Genomic DNA, 23,177 nt, shown 5'->3' with positions numbered 1-23,177 from the left:
TTTATATTATATACATTACATATATATGTATTTTAAAGATGTGTGTGTGTGTGTGTATATATATATATATATACATATATATTTTTTTTTTAATTGGAAGAGTATTTCTTCCTTGAAAGGCTGAATACAAGGCTCTGTCCTTGCAAACTGCTGATTGGGCATGGAATGGATATCTGGCCCAAAGTCATCAAACAGCAATCTAATACTTATGCTGGTGAATATCCTCTGCTAAGCAAACTAATCAGTCCTTCTGTTTTGAAGAGTTTTGTATAAAACATGCAGGGATAGAGTGCAGTTAATGGCAAGATGAGAAGCTGAACAACACAAATAGAGAATGCAGGAGAAGCCATTATGGTGCAATGAAGTACGTACTAGACTAGCAAATAATGTGTAGCTACTGTATCCTAAATGATCATACAGTTTCTTAATAGAATGACAGTCTCTATGAGATCTGACTGAGCTGAAGCTGAGAATGCACTATTTAATGAATTGCTCATGTATTCTTTTAATACCATATCATTAGTGTATCTGCACATAGTGTTCAGTTCCTTATGTTCTGACAGAATTTTCATAACACATATGCTATTTCATTCTCCTGGAAAATCATATGATGAGATAAATGTTAAAAGGTCTTAATAGTAAAAATCCAAAGGTCACACATTTATTAAGTAGAAAATGTGGGATTAGAATTAAACCATATCTGACACTAGAGTTAATATTCTAGAATGAACAGACATTTAGACAAGTGCTTTGTATAACACTGATTCACATGTGGCCCCAGTTTGCTGTTTTAACGAAGGTCAAAACTGGATACAAGTCAAGAGAATGAGAAGTCAAGCCACAGGTTCAGAGGAGATATTTGCAAAGGCTATATTTAACGAAGGACTGTTATCCAAAATATGCAAAGAACACTTAAAACTAAATAATAAAAAATGAACAAACCAATTAAAAGATGAGCAAAAGATCTGAATAGATGTCTCGGCAAAGAAAATATACAGATGAAGATTAAGCATGTGAAGAGAGACTCAACATCATATGCATGACTGTATATCAAAACAGTCATGAGATAACACTACATACCTGGCAAAAACACTTACAACACTAAATATTGGCTAAGATGGGCAGCAACAGGAACTCTCATTCATTGCTGGTGGGAAATCAAAATGGTACAGCCACTTCGGAAGATAGTTTAGCAGTTTCTTAAAGACTAAGCATACTCTTAACCATATCCAACAGTCGTGCTTCTTGGCATTTACCCAAATGGGTTGAAAACTTACTTATTTCTCCCCAAGAACCTGCCCACAGATGTTTATAGCAGCTTTATTCATGATTGCTAAAACTAGGAAGCAAGAAAAATGTCCAATAGGTGAACGGATAAATAAACTGTGGTACACCCAGACAGTGGAACATCATTTGGCACTAAAAAGGAATGAGATATCAAGCCATGAAAAGACATGAGATACCAAGGAATGAGATACCAAGCCATGAAAAGACAATACGTAAATCATATTATTAAATGAAAAGTCAATCAGAAAAGGCAATATAATGTATGATTTCACCTATTTGACATTCTAGATAAGGCAGAACTATGAAGATAGTAAAAGGATCAGTGGTTGCCACAGGTTGTGGGGAGAGATAGATAAATAGGTGGAGCACAGAGGACTTTTAGGTCAGTGAAACTATTCTGACATTATAGTAATGTCAGTGAAACTATTCTGACATTATAGTAATCGATACATGTCATTATACATTTGTCAAATCCAAAGACATACAACACCAAGAGTGAAATCTAATGTAAACTATAGACTTTGGGTGATAATGCTGTGTCAGTGTAGGTTTATTGATTGTAGCCAACGTGCCCCTCTGGTAGGGGATGTTCATGATGCAGGAGGCCATGTGTGCATAGGAGCAGGAGGTATGAGGGAACTCTCTATACTTTCTGCTCAGTTTTTCTGTGAAACTAAAACTGCTCTAAAAAATTTGTCTATTAAAAAATGAATACAAGATCTCTGAGAGAAACAGAGATTTATCTATAGCTAAATAATTCTACCTCACGAGAAAAGTTTTTGTTTGTTTAATTGGGGGTTTGAAGTGAAAGCCAATTTGAAACAGCACAGTTTATTTGTGTACTTTGGTGTTACCTCTTCCAGTACACCTATTTAAATCTCTTCATTTTAATGGTTTGAAGGTAGTCCTGTAAAAAGCACAATTATACTTCTATTAATTTCATATACTGTCACAAGTAGCAATTTAGGATATTTTATTGATAATAACACAATGCATTCATTAAAAATTGATAGTTCTTCAATTCTTAATTAGATTGACATATATACACTACTGTGCATGAAATAGATAACTGATGAGAACTTGCTGTATAGCACAGGGAACTCTATTCAGTGCTCTGTGGTGACCTAAATGGGAAGGAAAGCCAAAAAAGCGGGGATATATGTATATGTATAGCTGATTCACTCTGCTGTACAGCAGAAACTAACCCAACATTGTAAAGCAACTATACACCAATTTAAAAAAAACAGGTGATGGTAAAAGACATAAGGCCACATATTTGTCTCAAAACTGTATTCTTGAAAAAAACCTTGTCGTTTCTAATTGGTGCCTAAATACAGTGAATACATTTCTCCAACAGAGATTTTGTGTTCTCATGGGAACATATCTATATGGAAAAAATTTGAGATATTTTAGTTTTAGACCTATTAGGATGGCTATTATAAAAAGAAAAGAAATAACAAGCTTTGGAAAGTATGTGGAGAAAAGGAAATGCTTGTGCACTGTTGGTGGGAATGTAAATGGTGCAGCCACTGTGAAAAATGGTATTAATCAAAAAATTTAAACTAGAACGAATATATGATCCAGCAACCTCAGTTCTGTGAATATATCCAAAAGAATGAAATCAGGATCTCAAAGTGATACGCACACATTCATGTTCATTGCAGCATTATCCACAATACCCAAGATGTGGAGAAAACCTAAAGGTCTTTCAACAGATTTATGAATAACGATTATTTGGTATATACATACAATCAAATATTATTCTTAATTTTCTTATTATTCTTAATTGGTCTTAAAAAAGAAGGAAATCCTGGGCTTTTCTGGTGGCACAGTGGTTGAGAGTCCGCCTGCTGATGCAGGGGACACGGGTTCGTGCCCCGGTCTGGGATGATCCTACATGCCGCGGAGCAGCTGGGCACGTGAGCCATGGCCGCTGGGCCTGCGCGTTCGGAGCCTGTGCTCCGCAACGGGAGAGGCCACAACAGTGAGAGGCCCGCGTACCACAAAAAAAAAAAAAAGAAGGAAATCCTGCCGCATGCAACATGTATTAAATGGAGGATATTACGCTGCATGAAATTAGCCAGTCATAGAAGGCTGCAGGGTTCGGGTTACAGGACGAAACTAAAGTAGTCACTCATGGAAACAGAGACTAGAATGGTGGTTACCAGGGCTTGGGGGGAGGGGGAACTGGGGACTTGCTGTTCAATGGATATAAAGTTTCACTTTTGCAAGATGAATAAGCTGTAGACATCTGCTGTACAACATTGTGCCTCTAGTTAACAATACTGTATTACACACTTAAAAAATTGTTAAGAAGGTAGATCTCATGTTACATGTTCCTACTATAATAAAAAAAAAACAAAAATAAATTTTAACAAAGAAAAAAATAGTTAAAACATAGGAAAGAACATAATAAACTATTGCATAAAACCCCTAAACATTTGTTCTCTCTACTTTAGGAATTTTTTTTTTAAGTTTTCTTTTTAATTAAAAATATTCAGTAAGATCTTCCAAGTTTTCAAAGCCAAATAGAAATCTCAGAAATTAGGTGTAAGTCATCCTTAAAGAACAATTCATTTATTGTTGATATAAAAACCATCCTACAAAATATGTCATTTGGTGTAAGTAATTTCATTAGAGAATCTCTGTAGTTTAGTATAAGTTGTACAATGTCTGAAGCTACCAGAATAATCCATTTTATGAAGACATGGATATTGTAATGCAATTTATTTGGGTGCATAATTTACATTCTTCATTGTTAATGTAATCTTATGTTAATCTTTAACATCTATGAAAGTAAAGTAGCCTAAGGCCAGTAAACTTATTATAGAGAGTTAGGAAGTTTTGATTAATTATGTTTTCTACAAGACAGTAAAGCAAGTATTGTACTAACTAGATTAGTACAATACATTTTAGTACATAGTATAAAAATGTAATACCTACATTTTTATACTATGACAAAACCAGGGCAAAATCTTATTATCAAAATAGTCTAATTTAAATGATTCACTTTACTTGAAATATCATATACAAATTTTCCCATTTTTATATTTGTAAAACAATATCAACACTTTATTTAAAAACATGAAAAAGCTTCATTCCTTTTAATTTTGTAAGCAAATAATGATAAACTTCTTTTTTTAGAATTGCTGTCTAAATAGCTTTCCCTCAGAAAAGCGAAACATTATTCTAAAAATATCTAAGTATTCAGAAGTGTCTATAAACCAATTAACCTTGGAGTTTCTGAAGAATTTGAGAAACTTTATAATCTGATGTATTAATCCACTCCCATTTTGTGTTGAATCTTTCCTATTGACTAGATATTCCCACAATATATATATATAATGATAAATTTTATAAGCAACTGAAAAGGCTAACCATTGTGAAATTAAAATGGTTTCCATTGAGGGAGGAGGGCAGTACCAGGGTTCACATAGAATAGACACAAAAAGGTTTTATTTTACAGCTGAAAAACAGAATTAAATAAATCCTGAAAAAGACAGCAATAGCTTGTCTTCTCTCCCCAAATCTAAAATAGACAACTAATCAAAACAAAGTTTAGAGAAAGTAAAAAATTTCTTAGAGAGTTAAAACAAAATCTCACAGGAGGCTGCAGTTTCCTCTGTGAGACTCACACATAGTATGGGACAACCAGAAGACCAACCTGAGCACAAAAAGGCCAGATGAAAGCTAGCTTTGTTCATTTCTGTGGGCAGGTGGCACACCACTTGTGAGGGAGGCTCATGAAGGAAATCTAGGTGGAAACTTCAGATTGTTAAAGTGTAAAAGACTACTGAAGCTCAAAACAAAACAACAAAACATATACACAGAGCTAAGTCTATTAATTATCAAGGGAAGGAAACCCATGACAAGGAGAAAAGTGACTGAATAGTTTGATGAGAGGTATAATTAGGAATTTTTAAGTGCAAGAAAGGGGAGTTCATCTTTGGTATGCTAATTAGTATCAAAAATGAATCTTCCTAATAGGCCTGTACTCAATTTATTAAAATAAGTTCCATTGCTCATTGTTTAGGAAAGAGTCTTTATTTAAGTTCAGTTCAGTAAGGGTCTGGTGATGGTCCCTTATCTCCTTCCTCTGTTAGAGTCAATTGTAAAAAAAAAAAAAAAAATACTACATTCAGTTTCGATACCTTCTAGGTAAGTGCCACATCACACTGGGTATAAAATGTTCCTTCTAACAACAGATCAGAGAAACCTGAAAATAGTGAACTATATCACTTTGATAAATGATGATCTTTCAACTTGAAAATGTTTATGGACTATTTCAATTAGTCTTGACCAGAGAAATGGAAAAGTTACCAGGTTTTTTATTTTTTAGCACTGTAGAAAGTAGAAAGGAAACCATGTAGTCAAGTTTAAAGTTTACAGTATCTTAGATATCACCTAGTCCAAGAGCTTCATTTTATATATAAACCCTCTTTGCTGCAAGAATAAGTCCCTTGCACATTAAAAAGCATGTTAAAAGGAGAAGCATGACTGGTGTCCCTGTTGGAAAACACCAGGTGATTTCTTTTCCATCACACTCACTGACTAGCTTGTAATTTTCTAAGCTATTCAAATGTTTAAATGTAACAGAAAGAAAACTGAATTTTCAAAACAAAAGTCTAGTCTAAATGTTTATTAGTTTAACCAACAATGTCATGGGTATATTTATAAAATAAAAGGAGAAAATTCAATTTTCTATCAAAAAATAGTATTATCTGTGTATCTGCATTTCTTCCTTTTATTTCCTAAGTAAAATTAGGACTGCAAAACTTTTTAGGGCTTATTATCTAACAGCAGTCACTCTTTCTGTCATAATTAACATTTCTGTTTGTTCTTCTTGGCTGGTGGTAAAATCATTTCAAAGACTATATTTTCTCCCTCTAGTGATATATCTACAGCAGCCCAAACACTGTTATAAATTCAATCTGACCTTTTCTGAAACTGAGTAGATAAATAGGAAAATGTTACTGTATATTGGCAACCATCGACATTGTTAGGCTTTCCACTGAGATAATGAAAGAAACTAAAACTTTTACAAACAAGCGAAAGCTAAGAGAGTTCAGCACAACAAAACCAGCCTTACAACAAATGCTAAAGCAACTTCCCTAGGCAGGAAACACAAGAGAAGTAAAAGACCTATAGTAACAAACCCAAAACAATTAAGAAAATGGTAATAGGAACATACATATCAATAGTTACCTTAAATGTAAATGGATTACATGCACCAACCAAAAGACTTGAACTGGCTGAATGGATACAAAAGCAAGACCCATATATATGCTGTCTACAAGAGACTCACTTCAGACCTAGGGACACAAACAGACTGAAAGTGAGGGGCTGGAAAAAGATATTCCATGCAAATGGAAATCAAAAGAAAGCTGGAGTAGCAATTCTCATATCAGACAAAACAGACTTTAAAATATAGACTATTACAAGAGACAAAGAAGGACACTACATAATGATCAAGGGATCAATCCAAGAAGAAGATATAACAATTGTAAATATTTATGCACCCAAAATAGCATCTGTCTTATGTACTCATGTGCTCCTAACAACCATAAAAGGGGAAATTGATGGTAACAAAGTCATAGTAGGGGACTTTAACACCCTACTTTCACCAATGGGCAGATCATCCAAAATGAAAAGATATAAGGAAACACAAGCTTTAAATGATACATTAAACAAGATGGACTTAATTGATATTTATAGGACATTCCATCCAAAAACAACAGAATACACTTTCTTCTCAAGTGCTCATGGAACATTTTCCAGTATAGATCATATCTTGGGTCACAAATCAAACCTTGGTAAATTTAATAAAATTGAAATTGTATCAGGTATCTTTTCAGACCACAACACTGAGAGACTAGATATCAATTACAGCAAAAAATCTGTAAAAAATACAAACACATGGAGGCTAAAAAATACACTACATAATAACCAAGAGATCACTGAAGAAATCAAAAAGGAAATCAAGAAACACCTAGAAACAAATGACAATGAAAACACAACAACCCAAAACCTATGGAATGTAGCAAAAGCAGTTCTAAGACAGAAGTTTGTAACAATACAATCCTATCTCAAGAAACAAGAAACATCTCAAATAAAAAACCTAACCTTGCATCTAAAGCAATTAGAGAAAGAAGAAAAAAATAACCCCAAAGATAGCTGAAGGAAAGAAATCATAAAAATCAGAAATAAATGAAAAAGAAATGAAGGAAACAATAGCAAAGATCAACAAAAATAAAAGCTGGTTCTTTGAGAAGATAAACAACATTTATAAACCATCAGCCAGACTCATCAAGAAAAAAGGGAGGAAGAGCTTCAAGATGGCGGAAGAGTAAGATGCGGAGATCACCTTCCTCCCCACAAATACATCAGAAAGACATCTACACGTGGAAGAACTCAAACAGAACACCTACTGAATGCTGGTAGAAGACCTCAGACCTCCCAAAAGGCAAGAAACTCCCTACGTACCTGGGTAGGGCAAAAGAAAAAAGAAAAAACAGAGACAAAACAATAGGGACAGGACCTGCACCAGTGGGAGGGAGCTGTGAAGGAGGAAAGGTTTCCACACACTAGGAAGTCCCTTCCCAGGTAGAGACTGTGGGTGGCAGAGGGGGGAAGCTCCGTGAGCCACGGAGGAGAGCACAGCAACAGGGGTGCAGAGAGCAAAGCGGAGAGATTCCCACACAGAGGATCAGTGCCGACCAGCACTCACCAGCCTGAGAGGCTTGTCTGCTCACCCGCCGAGACGAGAAGGGGCTGGGAGCTGAGGCTCAGGCTTCGGAGGTTGGATCCCAGGGAGAGGACTGGGGTTGGCGGCGAGAACACAGCCTGAAGGGGGCTAGTGTGCCACAGCTAGCCAGGAGGGAGTTCAGAAAAAAGGCTGGAGCTGCCAAAGTGGCAAGAGACTTTTTCTTGCCTCTTTGTTTCCTGGTGCGCGAGGAGAGGGGATTAAGAGCACCACTTAAAGGAGATCCGGAGATGGGTACGAGCCATGGCTATCAGCGCGGACCCCAGAGACGGGCATGAGACGCTAAGGCTGCTGCTACAGCCACCAAGAAGCCTGTGTGCAAGCACAGGTCACTATCCACACCTCCCCTCCCAGGAGCCTGTGCAGCCTGCCGTGATCCAGGGACAACTTCCGCAGGAGAACGCAGGGTGCGCCTAAGGCTGGTGCAACGTCATGCTGGCCTCTGCTGCCTCAGGCTCACATGACACTCAGTACACCTCCTTCCCCTAGGCTTGAGCGAGCCAGACCCCCCAATCAGCTGCTCCTTTAACTCAGTCCTGTCTAAGCAAAGAACAGATGCCCTCAGACGACCTAAACTTAGCTGCGGGTCCAAATCCAAAGCTGAACCACGGGAGCTGTGTGAACAAAGAAGAGAAAGGGAAATCTCTCCCAGCAGCCTCAGGAGCAGTGGATTAAATCTCCACAATCAACTTCATGTACCCTGCATCTGTGGAATGCCTGAATAGATAATGGATCATCCCAAATTGAGGAGGTGGACTTTGGGAGCAATGATATATATATATATTTTTTTTTCCCCTTTTTCTCCTTTAGCGAGTGTTTATGTGTATGCTTCTGTGTGTGATTTTGTCTGTATAGCTTTGGTTTTATCATTTGTCCTAGGGTTCTGTCTGTCCGTTTTTTCTTTTTTTTTTACTTAAATTTTTTTCTTAATAATTATTTTAAGGACTTTATTTATTTTATCTCTTCATTATTTCCTTCTTTTTTTCCTCCCTTTTATTCTGAGCCGTATGGAGGACAGGCTCTTGGTGCTCCAGCCAGGAGTCAGGGCTGTGCCACTGAGGTGGGAGAGCCAAGTTCAGGACATTGGTCCACAAGAGACCTCCCAGCTCCTCATAATAGCAAACGGCAAAAATCTCCCAGAGATCTCCATCTCAACGCCAAGACCCAGCTTCACTCAACGACCAGCAAGCTACAGTGCTGGACCCCCTATGCCAGTCAAATAGCAAGGCAGGAACACAATCCCATCCATTAGCACAGAGGCTGCCTAAAATCATAATAAGGCCACAGACACTGCAAAACACACCACCAGACCTGGACCTCATCCACCAGAACACAGGCACCAGTCCCCTCCACCAGGAAGCCTACACAACACACTGAACCAACCTTAGCCACTGGGGACAGACACCAAAAACAACGGGAATTACGAACCTGCAGTCTGCGAAAAAGGAGACCCCAAACACAGTAAGTTAAGCAAAATGAGAAGACAGAGAAACACACAACAGATGAAGGAGCAAGGCAAAAACCCACCAGACCTAACAAACGAAGAGGAAATAGGCAGTCTACCTGAAAAAGAATTCAGAATAATGATAGGAAAGATGATCCAAAATCTTGGAAATAGAATGGAGAAAATACAAGAAACATTTAACAAGGACCTAGAAGAACTAAAGAGCAAACAAACAGTGATGAACAACAACAAAAAAATGAAATTAAAAATTCTCTAGAAGGGATCAATAGGAGAAAAACTGAGGCAGAAGAACGGATAAGTGACCTGGAAGATAAAATAGTGGAAAAAACTACTGCAGAGAAGAACAAAGAAAAAAGAATGAAAAGAATTGAGGACAGTCTCAGAGAACTCTGGGACAAAATTAAATGCACCAACATTCAAATTATAGGGGTCCCAGAAGAAGAAGAGAAAAAGAAAGTGACTGTGAAATTATATGAAGAGATTATAGTTGAAAACTTCCCTAATATGGGAAAGGAAATAGTTAATCAAGTCTAGGAAGCACAGAGAGTCCCATACAGGATAAAACCAAGGAGAAACATGCCAAGACACATATTAATCAAACAATCAAAAATTAAATACAAAGAAAAAATATGAAAAGCAGCAATGGAAAAACAAGAAATAACCCATAAGGAAATCCCCATAAGGTTATCAGCTGATATTTCAGTGGAAATTCTGCAAGCCAGAAGGGAGTGGCAGGACATATTTAAAGTGATGAAGGAGAAAAACCTACAACCAAGATTACTCTACCCATCAATAATCACATTCAGATTTGATGGAGAAATTAAAAAATTTACAGAAGAGCAAAAGCTAAGAGAATTCAGCACCACCAACCCATCTCCACAACAAATGCTAAAGGAACTTATTTAGGCAGGAAACACAAGAGAAGGAAAAGACCTACAATAATAAACCCAGAACAATGAAGAAAATGGTAATAGGAACATACATATCGATAATTACCTTAAATGTAAATGGATTAAATGCTCCAACCAAAAGACATAGATTGGCTGAATGGATACAAAAACAAGACCCATATATATGCTGTCTACAAGAGACCCACTTCAGACCTAGGGACACATACAGACTGAATGTGAGAGGATGGAAAAAGATATTTCATGCAAATGGAAATCAAAAGAAAGCTGGAGTACCAATTCTCATATCAGACAAAATAGACTTTAAAACAAAGACTATTACAAGAGACAAAGAAGGACATTACATAATGATCAAGGGATCAATCCAAGAAGAAGATATAACAATTGTAAATATTTATGCACCCAACATAGGAGCACATCAATTCGTAAGGCAATTACTAACAGCCATAAAAGGGGAAACTGACAGTAACAGAATCATGTAGGGGACTTTAACACCCCACTTTCACAATGGACAGATCATCCAAAATGAAAATAAATAAGATAACACAAGCTTTAAATGATACATTAAACAAGAGGGACTTAATTGATATTTATAGGACATTCCATCCAAAAACAACAGAATACACATTCTTCTCAAGTGCTCATGGAACATTCTCCAGGATAGATCATATCTTGGGTCACAGATCATATCCTGGGACACAAATCAAGCCTTGGTAAATTAAAGAAAATTGAAATCATATCAAGTATCTTTTCTGACCACAATGCTATGAGACTAGATATCAATTACAGGAAAATATCTGTAAGAAATAAAAACACATAGAGGCTAAACAACACACTACTTAATAACGAAGAGTTCATTGAAGAAACCAAAGAGGATATCAAAAAATACTTAGAAACAAATGACAATGAAAACACGACAACCCAAAACCTATGGGATGCAACAAAAGCAGTTCTAAGAGGGAAGTTTATAGTAATACAATCCTACTTTAAGAAACAGGAAACACCTCAAATAAACAACCTAACCTTACATTTAAAGCAATTAGAGAAAGAAGAACAAAAAAAAAACCCAAATTTAGCAGAAGGAAAGAAATCATAAAGATCATATCAGAAATTAATGAAAAAGAAATGAAGGAAATGATAGATAAGATCAATAAAACTAAAACCTGGTTCTTTGAGAAAATAAAAAAAATTGATAAACCATTAGCCAGACTTATCAAGAAAAAAAGGAGAAGACTCAAATCAATAGAATTAGAAATGAAAAAGCAGAAGTAACAACTGACACTGCAGAAATACAAAGGATCATGAGAGATTACTACAAGCAACTCTATGCCAATAAAATGGAAAACCTGTAAGAAATGGACAAATTCTTAGAAATGCACAACGTTCCAAGACTGAATCATAAAGAAATAGTAGATATGCACAGACAAATCACAAGCACTGAAATTGAAACTGTGATTAAAAATTTTCCAACAAACAAAAGCCCAGGACCAGTTGGCTTCAAAGACGAATTCTACCAAACATTAAGAGAACAGCTAACACCTATCCTTCTCAAACTCTTCCAAAATATATCACAGGGAGCAACACTCCCAAACTCATTCTATGAGGCCACCATCACTCTGAAACCAAAACCAGAGAAAGATGTTACAAAGAAAGAAAACTACAGGCCAATATCACTGATGAACCTTGATGCAAAAATCCTCAACAAAATACTAGCAAACAGAATCCAACAGCACATGAAAATGATCACAAACCATGATCAAGTGGGGTTTATCCCAGGAATCCAAGGATTCTTCAGTATACGCAAATCAATCAATGTGATACACCATATTAACAAACTGAAGGAGAAAAAACATATGATTATCTCAATAGATGCAGAGAAAGCTTTCTCTGCATTTATGATAAACACCCTCCAGAAAGTAGGCATAGAGGGAACTTTCCTCAACATAATAAAGGCCATATATGACAAACCCACAGCCAACATCTTCCACAATGGTGAAAAACTGAAACCATTTCCACTAGGAGCAGGAATAAGACAAGGTTGCCCACTCTCACCACTATTATTCAACATAGTTTTGGAAGTTTTAGCCACAGCAATCAGAGAAGAAAAAGAAATAAAAGGAATACAAATTGGAAAAAAAGAAGTAAAGCTGTCACTGTTTGCAGATGACATGATACTATACATAGAGAAGCCTAAAGATGCCACCAGAAAACTACTAGAGCTAACCAATGAATCTGGTGAAGTAGCAGGATACAAAATAAATGCACAGAAATCTCTTGCATTCCTACAAACTAATGATGAAAAATCTGAAAGTGAAATTAAGAAAATACTCCCATTTACCATTGTAACAAAAAAGAATAAAGTATCTAGGAATTAACCTACCTAAGGAGACAAAAGACCTGTATGCAGAAAATTGTAAGACAGTGATGAAAGAAATTAAAGACGATACAAACAGATGGAGAGATATACCATGTTCTTGGATTGAAGGATCAACATTGTGAAAATGACTCTACTACCCAAAGCAATCTACAGATTCAATGCAATCCCTATCAAACTTCCAATGGCATCTTTCACAGAACTAGAACAAAAAAATTCACAATTTGTATGGAAACACAAAAGACCCTGAATACCACAAGCAATCTTGAGCAAGAAAGTCAGAGCTGGAGCAATCAGGCTCCCTGACTTCAGACTATACTACAAACTTACAGTAATCAAGAGAGTATAGTACTGGCACAGAAACAGATATATAGATCAATGGAACAGGATAGAAATCCCAGAGATAAACCCACACACATATGGTCACCTTTATCTTTGATAAATGAGGCAAAAATATACAGTGGAGAAAAGACAGCCTGTTCAATAAGTGGTGCTGGGAAAACTGGACAGCTACATGTAAAAGAATGATATTAGAACACTCCCTAACACCATACACAAGAACAAACTCAAAATGGATTAAAGACCTAAATGTAAGGCCAGACACCATCAAACTCTTAGAGGAAAACATAGGCAGAACACTCTATGACATAAATCACAGCAAGATCCTTTTTGACCCACCTCCTAGAGAAATGGAAATAAAAACAAAAATAAAAAAAAATGACCTAATGAAACTTAAAAGCTTTTGCACAGCAAAGGAAACAAGAAGAGCAAAAGCTAAACGAAAAGACAACCCTCAGAATGGGAGAAAATCTTTGCAAATGAAGCAACTGACAAAGGATTAATCTCCAAAATTTACAAGCAGCTCATGCAGCTCAATATGAAAAATACAAACAACCCAATCCAAAAATGAGCAGAAGACCCAAATAGACATTTCTCCAAAGAAGAATACAGATTGCCAACAGACATATGAAAGAATGCTCAACATCATTAATCATTAGAGAAATGCAAATCAAAACTACAATGAGATATCATGTCACATCCGTCAGAATGGCCATCATCCCAAAATCTACAAACAATGAATGCTGGAGAGGGTGTGGAGAAAAGGGAACCCTGTCTCACTGTTTGTGGGAATGTAGATTGGTACCGACACTATGGAAAACAGTATGGAGATTCCTTAACAAACTAAACGTAGAACTACCATATGACCCAGGAATCCCACTACTGGGCATATACCCTGAGAAAACCATAATTCAAAAAGAGTCATGTACCACAATGTTCACTGCAGCTCTATTTACAGTAGCCAGGACATGGAAGCAACTTGAGTGTCCATCGACAGATGAATGGATAAAGAAGATGTGGCACATATATACAATGGAATATTACTCAGCTGTAAAAGGACATGAAATTGAGTTATTTGTAGTGAGGTGGATGGACCTAGAGTCTGTCATACAGAGTGAAGTAAGTCAAAAAGAGGAAAACAAATACTGTATGCTAACACATATATATGGAATCTAAAAAAAAAAATGTTCTGAAGAACCTAGGGCAGGACAGGATTAAAGATGTAGATGTAGAGAATGGACTTGAAGGTATGGGGAGGGGGAAGGGTACGTTGGGATGAAGTGAGAGAGTGGCATGGACATATATTCACTACCAAATGTAAAATAGATAGCTAGTGGGAAGCAGCCACATAGCACAGGGAGATCAGCTCGGTGCTATGTGACCACCTAGAAGGGTGGGATAGGGAGGGTGGGAGGGAGACTCAAGAGGGAGGAGACATGGTGATATATGTATATATATAGCTGATTCACTTTGTTATACAGCAGAAACTAACATAACATTGTAAAGCAATTATACTCCCATAAAGATGTTAAAAAACAAAAAAAAGAAATGTCCCTTCATCTCCACTATTTTTTGTAACTATTAACTCTTTAAATCTTTGGTTCAGTTCACTAGTGAAGTCATCTGGTCCTAATCAATTCTAAGTGCAAAATTTTTTTATTACTAATTCAGTCTGTTTACTTCTTATTTATTCAGATTCTTTTTTTCAACTTGAGTTTGGTAGTGTGTGTCTTTCTAGAAATGCACTCACTGTTATCTAATTACTGGCCCTATATCTGTTCAAAGTATTTCCTTATAATCCACTTTTATTTCTGTAAAGTCTGTAGTAATTGTCCATCTTTCATTCGTAATTTTAGCAATTTGAAACTTTTTTCTTGGTCAGTGTAGTTAAAAAGTTATTAATTTTGTGGATCTTTTCAAAGAATCAGCTTTTGTTTTTGTTGATTTTCTCTATATTCTTTCTATTTTATTTTTTTGTTCTCTAATTTTTACTCCTTACATCTTCTGCTTGCTTTGGATTTAAAGTTCTTTTTCTAATTTCTTAAGGTTGAAGATTAGGTTATTGATTTGAGATCTTTCTTCTGTTTTATTGTAGGCAATTAACAGCTATAAATTTTCATGTGAGCACTTCTTTCATTGTATGCAATTATTATTGACATTACAAAGTAGTTTGTAATTGCTTTGTGATTTAATCCTGGACTCTGGTTAATCAGGAGTGTGTTATTTAATTACCACATATTTGTGAATGTCTTAAATTTCCTTCTGTTATTGATTTGTAATTTCATTTTACATGGCTGGAGAACATACTTTATATGATTTCAATCCTTTAAAGTTTATTGAGGCTTGTTTTTTGAACAAACATATACAGTTGACTTGTGAACAATGTGGGGGGCTGGGGCACCAATCCTAACCAATTCCTGTGTCAAAAATCCAAGTATAACTTATCGTCCTTTGTGTCTACTGTTCTCTGTATCTATGTTTCCTCCATAGTTGCAGTTCCACATCTGTGGATTCAACCAATCATACATTGTGTAGTACTGTGTAATATTTACTATTGAAAAAATCTGCATAAACGTGGACCTGCACAGTTCAAACCCATACATTCAAGGAGCAACTGTAGTCTGTCCTAGAAAATATTCCATAAGCACATGAGAGGAACGTATACTCTCTTTTTGGGTGGAGTGTCTGTTATTTCTAGTTGGCTTATAAAGTTGTTCAAGTCTTCTATTGACATTTTCTTGATATCTTCTGTCTAGTTGTTCTATTTATTATTGAAACTATGGTATTGAAGTCTCCAAATATTATTGTTAAAATGTCTCTGCCTTCAGCTCTGTTACTTGGTACACTTGATATTGGTAAATTTGTTGGTGTCCCACAGGTCTATGAGGCACCATTCACTGTTTTTCATTTTTTTCCTGTTCGTCAGATGGGATAATCTAAATTGATCTTTTCTCAAGTTTACCAATTCATTCTCTGCCTGCACAAATATGCTGTTGATCCTTTTACTGAATTTGTCATTTTAATTTTCAACCACAGGATTTTTATTCAATCCCTTTTTATTATTTCTATCTCTGTTGATATTCTATATTTGTTGAGACAGCATTCTTATATGTTCCTTTAGTTATTTAGACATAGTCTACTTTAGCTCTTTGCACATATTTAAAATAGCTAATTTAAAGTCTAAGTCTAGAATCTCCTACATCTGGGCTTTCTCAAATTTGTCAAAAAACCAACAAATTCTATCAGTTTTTTTTTCCTTTGTGGGGGTCATATTTCCATTTTTTGTGTGTGAGTTTATCATAATGTTTTGATGAAAAATGAACAATATAATCAGATACTCCTTCTCCCAGAGTTTTTTGTTGTTTCTACTTGCTTGTGTTGTTCTTATTGGGTTACTGACGTTTCTGAACTAATTTTTAAAGTCTGTTTCTTTGTGATGTAGGGCCACAAAACTCTATACTGGTTTTGCTTAGTGGTCAGAAAATGACTAAATAACGATTTCCTTAAATTTCTGGAATTAGTCTCCCAACTATGCTGAGAGGCTCTATGTGAGTGTTGGGACACACATTCAACACTCAACCAGGAATTGTAAACTGTGACTTAGCCTCTATATTCTGCTTGTGCAGAGCCTCAAGATTCATCAGAGATGAGAATTTAAGACCTTCTCATGTTTTTCTCAAAACATGTGTGACTATGAATGCATGTTGCTTCCCAGGAATATGTCAGAGTTTTCAAAGCACCTATGGACATCTTTTTCTTCAGCTTTCCCTTTTAGGATTTTTGGTTAACCTAGTGTCTGCCCCAACTCTTATAAATCTCCTTAGCCAGTCATGATGTCAGACAAATACCTCTTGGGTATTGCTCTTAGCACTGAGCAAGTTCAAGTGAGGTCAAATAAAAATAAGCCATCTGAGTAGAGCCTTCCAGAGAACCACTAGGCAGGTCAAGTAATCACTGTTCTTTGGAAATACAGTTTTTTTCCTTCCTCTGATACCAAGAATATGGCTTACTATCTTTTCAAGGCCACTGAAGGATATTAACTACCAGGGTTTCATCTTCCTCTCTCTAGCAGTCATTTTCACTTCCTATAAGCTAGGACGTATCATAGAAAGATCACATGGGTGATAGGAACTACGAGAATGAATAAAATGTAAATGCTAGACATTTTTTAAAAAGTGATGACAGAAATGGAAAATATCTCTGACTGCCTCAATAGAGCCAATAAGCAGAGGAAAGAATAAGTCAAAATGGAAATATATCAGTAGGAATTATTAAAACTGAAATGCAAAGATCAAAAAAGAAAACAATGAAACAAACACAACTAGAGACCATCCCAGAGCAAGTGAGAATATTAGAGTCAATATATGTGTATTAGAACCTCAGAAGCAGAATAAAAAGAAAACAGTACAGAAAAAAGGAAGGCTGAGAATGTTGTAAAGTTAGTCAAAGACACTAAACTACAAATCCAAGAAACTCAGAGAACACTGAGCAGGATAAATACCAAGAAAAAACAAACCTATGCATATTGTATTCAAACTGTTGAAAACCAATGACAAAGAAAAAATCTTGAAAGCAGCAAGAGCAAAAAAATATTACTTACAGGAGAAGGATAAGAATAGAACAGTCCTTTCCATCAGAAATTGTGCAAAGAAGAAGACAAGAGAGGGCTTCCCTGGTGGTGCAGTGGTTGAGAGTCCGCCTGCCGATGCAGGGGACACGGGTTCATGCTCCAGTCCAGGAGGATCCCACATGCCGTGGAGCAGCTGGGCCCATGAGCCATGGCCGCTGGGCCTGCGCGTCCGGAGCCTGTGCTCCGCAACGGGAGAGGCCACAACAGTGGGAGGCCCGCGTACCACAAAAAAAAAAAGAGAGTGACATCTTTAATGTGCTGAAAGAAAAAACATGTCAATGTAGGAGTCTATATTCAGTGAAAACATCCTTCAGAGTGAAAGGAGAAATAAACACTTTCTCAGTGAAACAAAAACTGAATTAATTTGTTACCATTAGACCTACTCTTCTTTCTAGATTCCTGTTAAGATACAGTGATATGTTTTGGATTTCTGCTAGTGTCTTTCCCCCTTATTCTTATTTGTTTTGGTAGGATTTTATTAAAGGAGGTTCAGTCACCTCTCTACCCTTTTACTCAGAAATTTTTTCCCCAGTATTTCTAGTTTTTTTTTTTTAAGTCATGCCATATTTTGTTTACAGTGAGAGGTTTTTCATTCAACAATAAGTTTACAGCATTTTGTAACAAGATTTCAACTTAACTTGATTCATGACCATGGGGCGAATCTGAGGATGAATTATCAATTTCAAAAGTAACTTGGTTGAGAAAAGAATTTTGTGTGAAGTGAAAAGTCATGGTCAGAGTTGTGAGTAATATCTAAGCCCACTATGAGATACTGTTAGTCTAATCACAGGAAAAAAAAAATTCTAAGACATTCACTCAGCCTCTTACTTGAAGAGAGAAGATGGATTTTTAAAAGCATTATGCTAGGAGTGACATCTGATATTAACAGCAATTTCTTAATTTGGTCCATTAGATTTTCCTTTTATTACATTTCATCTTATCTTGCAACAAACCTTTGAAGATATAGCTTTTGACATACCTTTCAGATAATATTCTTCATGAAGGATACAGATGCCCAGTTAAATCCCTAAATATTACTCATAGTACCTTTCATCATTATTTTCTCCCCAAATCCCTAATAGATTTTATGGTCTCATCTAATTTAAAGAACAAACATTAACTTCAGTTAGTGTAGAGATCCAAAAACTTGTTTCTCATTTTATTATTCCTTTTCTACCTTATAAATCTCTGCTAGCATTTTTCCCCTCCTATTTTCCTTTCTCCTCAGGCATTAAGGAAGCATCAAGCGTGGTAAGAAACTTTTAATTTACTTATCACTTGAAATATAAGTATGTTGCTTTAGCTTGAAACTTTGAAGTCTGGGTTTGCTTAAAGGCTCTTCTATGTTATGATAGTTTTAATTATATATATATAACATGTATATTATATATTATATATTTTATATTTATAAAGAGAAAGAGAGAGAATATTAACATTCATTGTGGTAACTTATGGATCAAAAAGTAACATAATCCCATTAGGTATACCAATGGGGGAAAAATTATATTTATATATACAGAGAAAGGCATTTCCTATGTGTTCAAAATAGTCCTGATTTAGTAGAAGAATCTTTCTTTCATCGGGTGTAATGACTTAGATCAAACAAGGAAATATTCTTTGTGGGAGCCCCCTAATGCTGCTAATGATTAGTTATTATCCCTACATTTGTTTGTCTTTAATTTGTTTTTATGAGGTAATTTTAAGATTGAAAGTTGGTTTGCAAAGATTTTACAGAACATTACAGCCAAGCTGCCAGTTGAACAGTTTATCACTGTGTGGCTGAACCACACTGACTCCATCTTGTCAGCTCCATCTTAGGCTCACATTCCCACCCCTTCTCCTTTCTGCTTTGACTGAGCTTTAGCCTACTCACAAGGAATGTGCCCAAGCCAGCTAAGTCCCCTATAAATGTTCACCCTTGCTTTCATCTGGTATGAAAACTGGAAGAATGCCTTTTTCTAAAGCAGATGGTTAATGGTCTGTGAGAAATAATGGTCATGAGACCCCAGGGGGAGGAAAAAACCCCAGTTCCCATTGGCGCTTCTCCCCTAGTAGTCAGATTCTATCTTTAGCTTTGGCCCCTTTAAATTCCCCTGTACCCCTTTAGGCAGTGTGTAGTGCAGCTGCCAAAGCCTCTGGATCATCATCCACCAATCCTGCCTGTATGTAAATTACCCAAAATAAACTTCATAATTGCACTTTAGGGAGTTGCCTGCTTTGTTTTTTAGTCTCAGAGTTCCTTCTCAGTTCGGAGGATATTATTCAATATCCCTGCAGCCCAACCATCATTTTCTCAGAAAGTTCCCATGTACTGCCTCACAACTGTCCTTTCAAGCAAATGTCATTGCATTTAATAGATTGGAAAAAAAAAAAAGTGAGGATCTCTCATCCAGCAAGTGTCAAGATTATATGTTCATCTACCCAACTCCAAAGTGTTTACTCCTTTACTGCATCAGTAAAACATGATACCCCATTATTGCTCTTTCTATTGCTCCTTCTTAAGGTGTAGAGTAGTATATTTAAAAAAATAATAATAGTAACAGACTGTGACTTCAGGCATGTAACTGAACTTCTCTGGACCTTAATTTCTTCATCTTTAGTAGAAAGGAATTGAAGTAGCTGAACCATAAAGTTCCACTAAGCTCAAGTTTTATGGTTATTTTGGATCCATTCTTCCTGTGCTCATGAGCACAAGACATTTGCTAGAGGCATATAAAACTTTTGTGGGGCTTAATGCCTATTTAATCTGAGAGACTATCTTAAAGAATGAGAACAGAAAAATATTATTGCAAATTGTCAAAAACATTTGTCAGTGTGAACACATTTGTAGGGCCCCATCCAGAGCCTTAGAAGGGGTGCTTGCAAAGGAGAGGCCCTAAAGTTTAAGCTTCACTATAAATTTGCCTTTAGTGACACCCATCAAAATGGCTTTTGTGGCCTATTTTATTGGTGGGTGGTAAAGAAAAAAGAAATGATGGAACGTTTAATGGTGTTACTCAGGAATTCTCCTGATCCTCTTCTTTTCTGTCCAAAGTACTGGGGGGTGGGGTGAGTAGAGCGGTGGTCTATTTTTAGTGGAGACTGTAAGAAGAAAGGAATTTCTTATTCCCAGGAAAGTTCAAAAAGCCTCTTCCAGAACCACACCAGAGAGGTAAGGCCAAGTTGCTTTGGTTATGAAGACAAAAATATGAAGTATCAAGCACCTACTTACTTTCATTTCAAAATTTGGTACTCAACAATGCATCTAGTACACTGGAAAAAGCAAGGACTCCCCAAAACTGTTGCAAAAAAATACATTAGCTTATGATTGTGTTATGAACAATTTGGTAATCAAAGACTAATGTAATTAGTGCATATCATATGATAAATATATTTAACAGCATGAAAGTTCGGGGATAACATCTACATGTAATTGTAAAAATAAATGTGGATAAATAAACATTAAGTCTTTTGCTATCCTGCCTTAGCTTCATAGACCATTAGGCATTCAATCTCACAAGAATTCCATCTCTCAAAATCCCACTGGATGGAAAAAGAATCTAGCCTATCTTGCTGCAGTCTAAAATATTATGCAGACTAAAAAACTCATGGTTTTCATTTTTTCACATCTAGCTAATGCAACATTTGTTTTTGTTTTTAAGGAGGATACAGCTCTCAAGTAACAATGAGGACATTTCTTGCACTGACATCTCGCCAAGACAGGAAAATGGGGTTCATTATTTTCCACATTTTGGGCAAGGTCACTGAGGAAAAAAATAATATGAAAACTTGATATTGCAGGAAAGACAATATCAACAATGAAATAATATTTGAGATTGAAAAGATGTATTATCCCCATAGCTTTTCCAAATTCAGTGTCTACACAAAATATTGTCTTTTAAGTGCCAGTAAATTATTTAAGTTACAGTTCTCCAAGAGCAGCTTTAACTGCTTTCTGTTAGTTACAAAGTCCCACTTTGTTATGTCTCTCAGTCAAAACAACTCCATTTATTACAATTTCATTTCCTTTTCTTTCAGAATTGTGTGCCACGTTGTAAATTTTCTAAGTGAATATACCTGTTCTCTTTCTCTCTACAAAATATATAGATATTAAATGAATATCTAGTACATAACTGGCTAAAAAAAGAGGATGTTACACTTCATTTGCTCATGGATACCAATATTTCTTGTATTAAAATATTAACACATACCTTCCTTTGAGAATTATCTAAGTTTGTTAAATGCAAGAAAAGTTTACTCTGATGTTGATAATGTTAACTACTAATAACTCAAGTATTAACACTAAGCAAGCTTTTATTCCTAAAATAAAAGAGAAATATATTATGACTCCTCTATCAACTCTGTGGAAGTTGCCTAAAAAATGTTTTGTATATGAAGTCAGCCCATTAATTATGGTGGTATTGTTGCAATTATACTGTCAACTTTCCTGAACCTAGTTTCTTTGCTTACAGCTGTGCTTAGAAGTAATTTTCTAGAATACACATATCCACTATGTTCCCTAAACTTACTAAAGAACTGATAAAGTTATATACCTCATTATATGTTTATAATATGTCTATTATCTAGGTAATATATCCGATAAAAAAGTAGACCTTAATCTGTAAAAGTTTAATGGCAGGAATATGATGGCGAGCAGCTAGTTTGAGAAACCAGTGAACATGCCTTCCCTAGCTCCAAGATAAAAGCAGGTGGCAACCATGGAACCAGAAGTAGGCATGGAGAGCCTTCAGACCATGATACAACTCTAACCACTCTCAAAGGAAGGACTGAGTAGGAAGAGTATTGGTTCACAGCCCAGTTCTGAGAAAGATTCAACCTGGTCAATGGACTGCCCTTTGATGGAGTCCTGAAATAGACATAAATCAGATGGATCTCCTTCTCCATACCAGATTCAGTCTTTGGGAACAGCTCTGGGGAAGCAGACCTTTGTCTGAATGCTGTGATAGAACAAATGGGGCAGTAGCAGATGGAAGCTGATAGTCAGTTATGCTCCCCATAACAGGGTCCAAAAGAAATCTGAGCAGAGCACCTCTATGGCTGCCATCGTCCACCCATTACAACTCATACATCCACTTTTCTAAACTGTTGCATTGTTCTCTTGGACCTCTTTTTTTCATGAAGCTTGCTGACATTAACCACAGCTCCTTTTTCCTCACATTGGTCTTGGGGCCACAACGAACTAGGAATTTCAAGAAAACTTTTAGAAAAGATACAACATGTATGTGAGGCTGGATATTAAGCATCTGTCTTATGACCATGAGGTGAAAAGTGATAAAAGAATGAAGAAAATACATAAGGGACAAAGAGAACATTATAAAAATTAAAATAGGTATATCTGATGAAGCTAAACACAGAAACTCCAGTATCTATAATTCCAAAAATCATAGTCTTTGAAATAAGAAATATAATTA

Source organism: Grampus griseus, assembly GCF_964374135.1.
Source record: "Grampus griseus genome assembly, chromosome: 3".
In the NCBI taxonomy this organism is placed as follows: Eukaryota; Metazoa; Chordata; class Mammalia; order Artiodactyla; family Delphinidae; genus Grampus; species Grampus griseus.
This window is presented reverse-complemented; position numbering follows the sequence as displayed.